Below are 9382 nucleotides of genomic sequence, written 5' to 3'. Positions count from 1 at the left end.
CCATTCTTCCATAACATCTCTCACTGGAAGAGCTACATAGATGATATTCTTTTTTGTCTGGCATGGGTCTGAAGTTGAGTTAAAAAAATTCCATCAGTTTATTAATTCCAATTCCCAACATCTCAGGTTCACTATGGAACAACACAGAACGTATGAACTTTCTGGATATTTTGATTTACAGAGATGATAATGCACTGGGGTCAAATTTATAACGCACTGACAGAAACTCAGTCTTACATGGACAATCTTTCCATCCCACAGCTCTGAAGCAAGCCCTTCCCATATCCCAGTTTAGCCGCATACGGCGTATTTGCAGCAAGGACGAAGACTATCAAGTTCAAGCCAAAGACCTGGAGAAGCGCTTTAAACAGAGACAATACAAACCGGAATGGATCAAAAATGCACAGTCGTTATGAATATGTCTCTCAGACAGATTGCCTTCAACGGACCAGGACCCAGAAAAAGGAACCCAACATGAATTGCATTATCCAGTACTCACCCCTGGGAAAACCCATCCAATCCATCATCAACAGCCATTGGCACATAGTGGAGTCTGATCCAGGACTCAAGGTTTTCACTACAGCCCCCCGGGTGGTTTTTAAGAGACCTCCCAACCTACGCAACTCATTGGTGAGAGCACACCTCCCACCTTTAACAACACCCCACTTTCTACAGGCGGCGCCCCCTGGGAATTACAGGTGCGGGCGATGTACCCAATGTAACTTTACACAGAAGACGAGCACTTTCAGCCACCCGCGCACAGGGAAGTCCTTTAACATCAAAGGTATCATTACCTGTAACCAGTGTTGGGAAAGTTCACTTTCTTTGTGAACTAGTTCAAAGTTCAGTTCACAAATTTTAAAATGAACTAGTTCAGTTCATAGTTCATATTTCAAAATTTTGAACTAAGTTCACACTTTCCAAAAATGAACTAGTTCATAGTTCTTTTTTTTTTTCATATGTTGCTGCGAGCTATTATTTTTCAAAATTATTGCCACAGCCCATAGAATGCAGTTAATTTGGGTTGAGGATCTGTCTTGACAGTCTTTTGATTTTTTATTGGCTTGCACATACCTTGAAAGGCTAGCCAGGTGCTTCAGTTCAATGTGCCGTTTCAGGTTTGCTGTGGATGTGACTGAAGTGCGGGCAAAGTTTGCACAGAAATGTAAGATTTTTCCCATCCTCACCGACCTTGTCATAAAACTTGTTTAAATGATCATACGACGCCTCCTTGCTGCTTTGTCGTCTACATCAGCCTTTCTCAAACTTCTTTGACCTGAGGCCCAGTCAAGGCATACTTTGGGGTCATAGGGCCCACCTACATGAACCCACCCCTCCTCCCACCCCCCATCAAATTATCATAATGATATCACAATTATTATTATTTTTATACTATATTGCTATACGTGCACTTCAAAACAGTCAATGTTTAAAGTGCTAAGATTGTTCACAAAAGTTTGTGAAAACATGCACATCAGAGTACTGCTTTACTAATGTAAAATGTAATTAGGCAGTTTCATTGTTTTTGCATTGTTGCATGATGCTTGCATGAGAAATTCTCAAAACAACAGCAATTATATGGGTGCCGTTGTTTTGGGATGTTACCCTCATGCAAGCATCATACACTGATAGAATATTTATATGCTATTTAATTACATTTCATTTGAATGCCTGAATTTAAGGATTCAGGAAACACAATACCAGCTTTTGTGAATGGTAAATGGCGGATCAGATCATGCGTAAATCACTGGAGATCTTTAACTATCTTTAACTAAGACTAATTAATAGCTTTTGGCTGACTTTATACTTAATGCTAGACAGTGTTTTATATAGTCTGTGCTGTTTTTTATGGAAGTTGCATAAATCCACGTCGTTCTATTAAATGTCGTTTCATAATTAAATAGCCTTCCAATAGGTTGAAGCTTAGCTTTGCTAACGTGCACACGCATGCATTGAATAAACGCTCATACCACGACTTAATTCTATGCCTTTATGTTTGATGACACCAAATTAACATGTATTTCCTACTAATTGCAGAAACTGTTTTCTTTTTCTGTCCGCGGTTCCTTGATCAATTGCGCAGCAAATTATCAGACGAAGCCCCAGGAATAATTTCACTCGGCAGACCAGCATTGTCCACGTTGCGGACTGCGGCCCATAGTTTGAGAAATGGTGACCTGCATGCTGCCATAATTAAGGCCTTTTTACGGTGTGTTTTAGCCGGGTTTTCGCATGGAAGGCTCTGTAGAAATCTGGCACCCTATTGAACGAAGTTAAACTGAAAGAGTGTGCCGTTCACAGACACCAGAATGAACGAGTTCACAGTAACGTTCATCAGGCAGTAATACAGTACGTTCAGTTCACGTTCGCTCAAAATATGAACGAGTTCATGAACTTTCGTTCAATGAACGCGTTCAGGCACAACACTGCCTGTAACACTTTGAATGTCTTATACATGCTCAAATGCCCGTGTGGCTTGGCATAATATCGGCAAAACCACATGGCCATTAAAGACCAGAATATCTGAGCATCATTCCAATATCAGAAACCATGACCCCAAAAGCCTGGTGGCGGTTCATTTTACTCAGTGCTCTCACAATCTGTCTTCACTGCGCTACTGTGGAATTGAAGTGGTCAAAACACCCACTAGGGGGGGGGGGGGGGATATTAACTCTTTACTTCTAAAGAAAGAAGCGTTTTGGATCTACACACTGGACACTTTAGCCCCTAGAGGAATGAATGAAGACTTTGACTTGCGTCCCTTTCTATAAACTGGTCTTGGCCTTTTTGGACTGTTGTGTTGATCTGTAGCATGTTGTAATATTTCTCTGATCCTGAATTCCAATCTGTCAGTTTTTCTTTTCCTGATCGGTTCCTTCTTTGATGTTGTTCATGCTGTATACATTGATGTGGCTGCCTTTAATATTTATTTAATTTTTTTTATTATTCACTACTATACTCCTCAATGTGATCTAGTGGCACTATCTGGTATATGAGTGTATTGAAATACTGTTGTGCTTTGTGTTATTTATTGCACGTTGACACTTTATTGTATTCTGGCATTTTTGCACACTAGCACTTTAAGCACTTTGCACTCGGCACTTTAATCACTTGCATCATGTGATGTCAGGTGTTCAATTAGTATAAGTATGGACTGCTAGGTACCTGTCTTATGTCTAAGGAAGGGCAGTGTGTCCCGAAACGTCACATGTGGTGACTAAAAAGATAAAATTATTGGAGCTCTAGTGTGCGGACTTTTTTGTCATTTTTATGGGAATTACATACACCCACCAAATGTGGTGTGTGCATCTAAAACTATATGCCAACCACAAGTCACAGTGACATAAGGGGGCGCTATGGAGTTCCTGGGCAACGCCCGGTGCCAAGCTTTTATCCCTGTCTATTCACTGTACCACTTGATGTGTGTGCCAAATTTAATGCGTTTTCACCCATGGGAAGCACCTCTTTTGGCATCATGATTCATCACATATTTCATCACATATTAGTCTGCACAAAATCCCAAATACCTCACTTCCTGTTGGGCGTGGCTAATGCATTGTACATACGTAAATTGTTCATCTCAGCCCGAGGGGCCATCCAGTGGCGCAAAAAGTGGGTATGCGCTATATGCGACGCATAGGGGCGCAGCACCATGGGGGCGCCAAAGCGATATGTAGCTACTGCTGCGCTTTTCTAAATCATTTTAACATTTTCTCAATGTTATATAACATTTTAGAGGACTAACAGGCTAGAGTAGGCGCCCTATCTCATAAGATTCCATCATAGAATTTTGAAATAGAAGAGGGAGTGGGGGCGCCGTGAGCGCTGAGCGGAGTTGGCTGAGCGAGCAGATAGGCCTACGAGTAGTGAGTTGCCGTCTATGGAAAAAGATGGATACAGCAAAAAAAGTTGTTGGCGGCTAAAAATAGAAAAAGAAAGAGGGAAAAGGAGATGGCATGTCAAGGGATGCGACAGCAGTTAAATAAGTGGATGGTGAAAGGCAACAGGTAGGATTTAAAGTTATGATGTCTGTGCTTGGAGGCTTGCAAAATGTCATGTTAACAGACTAACTAGCATTTGTTAAGCATATGCCGATCCATTCAGATAGCATGGTGGCTACCATGCTCATACTGCACTTTTAATGGCAAACTGCAAACAGAAATGTCACGCTAGCAACAACTCATTACATGTTCCCATATCCTAACAATGAAGGCCCCTTGTAATAAATTAATATTGTGTTGTCAATGTGGCGCAAACAAACAAGGCTAGCGTAGGCCTATCAGCCTTATCCTTTATGAGAACCGTTTAGACTCTCTTAAAGTGACAATGCACCATTTATCAATACTTCAAGTTAAACATCAAATTGGCAGCATTTCTTTAAAATATATATATATTATATAAGTTTGAACTAGCCAATTAACTCCTCTGGTGGGAAAACACATGGGACTCATGAGTAGTAGCAGAGACTCTAATGAGGAGACACAGCACCTCAAAAAATCCTCCATAGAAATGCATGGGGTTAGTTTGTAACGCCCGTTGTCTACACATATCACACCCCTTCCTCGGCAAAACGTCGACATGTGAATACATTGATACATTGCGCCAATCATGTGGTGTGATTTGAATACATTGAGCCAATTATATGGTGTGTGGTGAAGACATCGTGCCAATCATGTGTTGTGAACTCGCCGCTGGAGCAAGATTGGTGTCGTGAAGCCTTGCTCACGCGTATTTCTGCGCTTCAAAAAGCGTTGCTATATGGCTGCCGAGTGGAGGGACTTGCCTAAAAGGACTTTGGTTGTAGCGCTATCCTATTGCGTGCAGAGGGAATTTGAAAGACAACCGATTATCCCAGGGGCGCCAATATTGTTGTTGCATACCCTTCAAAAAATGAGTAGCTGCGCCCCTGGGATAATCGAAGGGGGGCCGGCTCCGCAGCTGCACATTAAAATGCTGGTGGCTTACACTCTCCGCATACCCGCACAGTTAATACATATTTGAGTTCTGTTTATGCACACTTAAAGCTAACTTCATTACCATCAATCATTACATCTTAGTTCGTTCCATTCAGTTAACAATAACGTCATACCTACACTAAACAATAGCAAACACAACATGTTTATTTCCGTTTAAACACTTGTAACTTTATTTAAGATTCTCGCATGTTTGTTACGTTTCAAACATTAGTTACAGCTGAGTGCTCGCAGTTTGTTTCTTTGTGTTTGCTACGTTACTTACATTTGTTTGAAATTTGAGTTTGTTAGTTACCAGCCGTATTCACAAAGAATTTTAAGGCTAAAAGTAGCTCCTAAGTGGCGAATTTAGGAGCAACTCCTAAAAATAATGGGCGTGTCACTCCTAACTTTAGGACTCCTAATTTTTCTCACTAAAAGTAATTCACGAAGCATTTTAGACCTAAAAGTAGCACCTAAGTCTGGGACAGCTTAAAAGAGGTTGAGAGGACTCCTAACTCACTAAGACCTATTCACAAACAGCTTTTTGTGGCATTTCACGTTGCAATGTTTTGAAATGCGTAGCCTATGCGGCAAAAGTAGCTCCTAAGTGGCGAATTTAGGAGCAACTCCTAAAAATAATGGGCCTAATTTATCCTGGCAGTCTGGAGAGCACTGGAAGCAATGAACAGTCTGAAGTCGTAGGTGATCCTACAGATCAGCAACTCGGTGAACATTGACAGCGACCGTTTGTTGTTCAGTGAGATTGCTTTTGTCAGAGTTCTTCAAACTTGCTTCTAACGTTAACGTTAGCATACTCAATCCAGACTCCAGGCAGCAAAGCATGGCAGCTCGCAGGTCAATCCAGTGGTTGCGGCAGCGGCACATCACATAGGTCCACCACAACCGTCCTGAGAAATCCCTTTCCAAAGTAAAGGTGTTTGAGTCGTGACTCACTCGGATCTTTCACCCGTGTCTTTAAATTAACCCATGAGTCGCGAGTCTCTAGCATCATTAACTCGGATCAGTTGAGTCCTACTACAATTCAATCTAAAACGATTGGAGTGGCTGAGTAGCAATCCGGGTTAGTCGGACCAGCCGGCCGGTTAGGCTACGTTGAGTACGAGTCAGTCGAATCAGAGTGGATCTGCGAGAGCGAGTAGACTAGCTCCTCCTCGAGGTGAAAAGCAATTCCACAACAAAAGCCATTCTTTCACTTCTGAAATAACATTCAATGTTCTGCATGTAGCCTAGACATAATTAGATTTGGTGTATAGATGTAGCATATTAAAATGCAATTAGGTCGTGCAGACAGTCCGAACTGCACGCTCATGGAGCTGCTTGAGTATCTACCCGGGTCAGTTGAATCAGCCGGGCAGGCCGGTTACGTTGTTATGAGTGCGAGTCAGCCGAATCAGCCGGCTACGTTGTCATGAGTGGATCTTTAGAGCAGCGAGTAACTCCTCGTCAAGGTGAAAAACAAATCCAAACAAAAGCCATGCTTTCACTTCTGAAATAACATATGTTCTGCACGCATAGCCTACTATAAAATGCAATTAGGTCGCAAAGACAGTCCGAAACATTGCAAGCTCTGTATGGAGTTGCTTGAGTAGGCTAGCCTACCTGAGTCAGTCGGATCAGCGGGGCGGGCCGGTTACGTTACGTTGTTATGAGTGCGAGTCAGCCGAATCAGCCGGCTACGTTGTCATGAGTGGATCTTTAGAGGAGCGAGTAACTCCTTGTCAAGGTGAAAAGCAAATCCACAACAAAAGCCATGCTTTCACTTCTGAAATAACATATGTTCTGCACGCATAGCCTACTTTAAAATGCAATTAGGTCGCGAAGACTGCTTTCTTTCCCGTGAGTGGGTGGAGGTTTTGATGCTATTATATTAGGCTATTTTATATTATATTATATTATATTATATTATACCTACCTAACAGTATAGCTATGATTAATAATAATATTAGTTGCCTAGTATTAGCAGCCTATAATACTTATTAGAATAGATTCCTAGTAGCCTACTATTAGTAGCCTAATAGTGGTAATAAACATTGTGTAGCAGAGTAGCATGACCTAGGCAAACTTTTCTATTGTTAACAAAACAACAACACATAATTAATTATTATAATATAGGCTACCCTCTCTGTCAATAAGATCAACGTTTCTGAACATGAGCACCAAAAAGATGAACAATGTGTGGATGCACTTTGACCAGAAGAGCAAAACTCTAAAGGCTAAATGCAAGTACTGCAAAAACCTGGTTTCAAATCATGGAGGATCCACATCCAACATGAGAAGGCACTTAACGAAATGAAGCACCCCACTGCACTGCTTGAACGTAGGACTGAATTTCTTTGCGATTTAGCAATACTGACTCAAGTGACTCAAGTGACTCATTCAACCCGGATCAGTTTAGTGAGTGACTCAGAATAACCCGGATCCTTAAAAGGAATCGAGTTTGACAGGCCTATTCCAAAGCGCAGCGCCGTTCACGGATGGAGTACACTAGAAAGGACTAAGAATTACACAAAAACTACCCAAAACTAGATGTACCGCAGAGCGGTACAAAATATGACCGCCGCCCAGTCCAGCACATTTTTTCCACAAAAAGAAATCACGCTGAAAGGCCTATATGATTCTAACTGTCTCACTAAATTGCATTATCCACACTCAATTCTTGGTATCTGCTAGACAACAAGTACCAAAACATGATTAGTTCATAGATTTCACATGTAAAATTAATTTTATACAACCCCACCTCCATCTTGCCTGTTCATAATTCTGAGAAATTCTTGATTGTTTGTGTTATGTTTATGTTATGTGTGCGGGTGTGTGTGTGTGTGTGTGTGTGTGGGTGTGTGTGTGTGTGTGTGCGTGCCTGCGTATGTGCCTGTGCATGCAAGCGTATATGTCTACTGTGTGAGTATGTGTCATACGTATGATTACTGTGAATGTATGTGTGTGTGTGTGTTTCTGTTTGTGCACATGTGTGCACATGAAATGGGTTAACATGACCCCTGGAGGCAAACATACGGAAAAAAATGGTCATCCTAGGCCCTACAGTTCTCAAGATATTCACAGAGAACTGTGTCTGCCCTACCCTCCTTTCGGGGGGTCCAGTCCAGCGGGGGGGCTACAGATCAAAACGAAAAATGACGGTTCCATGCTATCCATGTGGGGGTACATGCCCACCAAGTTTTGTGTACCCCGGTCTTTCAGTGTCCCGGGAATCCTTGTTGGTGTACGTCACTAAATGAACACATACATTATTTTATTGTAAGGCCCCCCATGAACGAAAGTACACAAAACTTGGCATGCATTCGGAGGGTGTCATAATGATCCTACACTTTTAATTTCGTGCAGTTTTGACCTTGTCAGCCAGAGATATTGTGATGAAAACACCTAATTTTTTGCTTTTTCATTTTTAACTAGGTGGCGCTATACATGAAATAAGTGGTAATGGGATGGGTTGACATGCCCCCTTAAGACCAACATACATAAAAAAGGTGGACCTCCTAGGCCCTACGGTTCTCGAGATATTCACAGAAAACTGTCTCCGGCCACCTACAGGCCAGTTGGTGTATAGTAACATAAATTAATTTATTGTGTGGCCCCCCATGAACGGAATTCCACAAAATTTGGCGTGCATACAGAGGGTGTCATAATGATCCTACACTTCCAATTTTGTGCAGTTTTGACTATGTTAGGTCACAGATACCTGTGATTACAACACCTCATTTTAACTTTTTTGTGTTTAACTAGGTGGCGCTATACATGAAATGAGTGGTTATGGAATGGGTTGACATGGCCCCTTGAGATCAACATACAAAAAAAAAATGGTCCTCCTAAACCCTACGGTTTTCGAGATATTCACAGAAAACTGTGTCTGCCCTACCCTCCTTTCGGGGGGTCCAGTCCAGCGGGGGGGCTACAGATCAAAACGAAAAACGATGGTTCCATGCTATCCATGTGGGGTTACATGCCCACCAAGTTTCGTGTACCCCGGTCTTTCAGTGTCCCGGGACTCATTGACGGAAATTTGGGCATGCGCGGCGGTCATAAATAACGCAAATAAAGAGAGAATACATTTAACTAGACAAAAAATACAAAAAAAAATAAACAGAACATTATATAAAATTACGAACATTACATAAAAACAAACAAAAACATGATGCCAGACGGAGCGGCGTGTCTCGCCAGCGTCCCCGTAACCTAGCAACCTGGGCATCAATACCTCCCTCTGTAACTGGATTCTGGACTTCCTACCCAACAGACCTCAGTCTGTTAGGTTAGATAATTACACCTCCTCAACCATCACCCTGAACACCGGCGTACCACAGGGATGTGTGCTGAGCCCTCTCCTCTACTCCCTCTTCACCTACGACTGACTGTACACCTGTACATGGCTCTAACACCATTGTCAAGTT

The sequence above is a fragment of the Alosa pseudoharengus genome, unplaced genomic scaffold (assembly GCF_046254945.1).
Source record: "Alosa pseudoharengus isolate Yale_2024_CS ecotype anadromous, Long Island Sound unplaced genomic scaffold, YU_APseudo_1.1 YU_APseudo_1.1_scf_10, whole genome shotgun sequence".
Lineage (NCBI taxonomy): Eukaryota > Metazoa > Chordata > Actinopteri > Clupeiformes > Clupeidae > Alosa > Alosa pseudoharengus.
The sequence above is the reverse complement of the archived record's forward strand: the minus strand, read 5'-3'. Positions refer to the sequence as shown.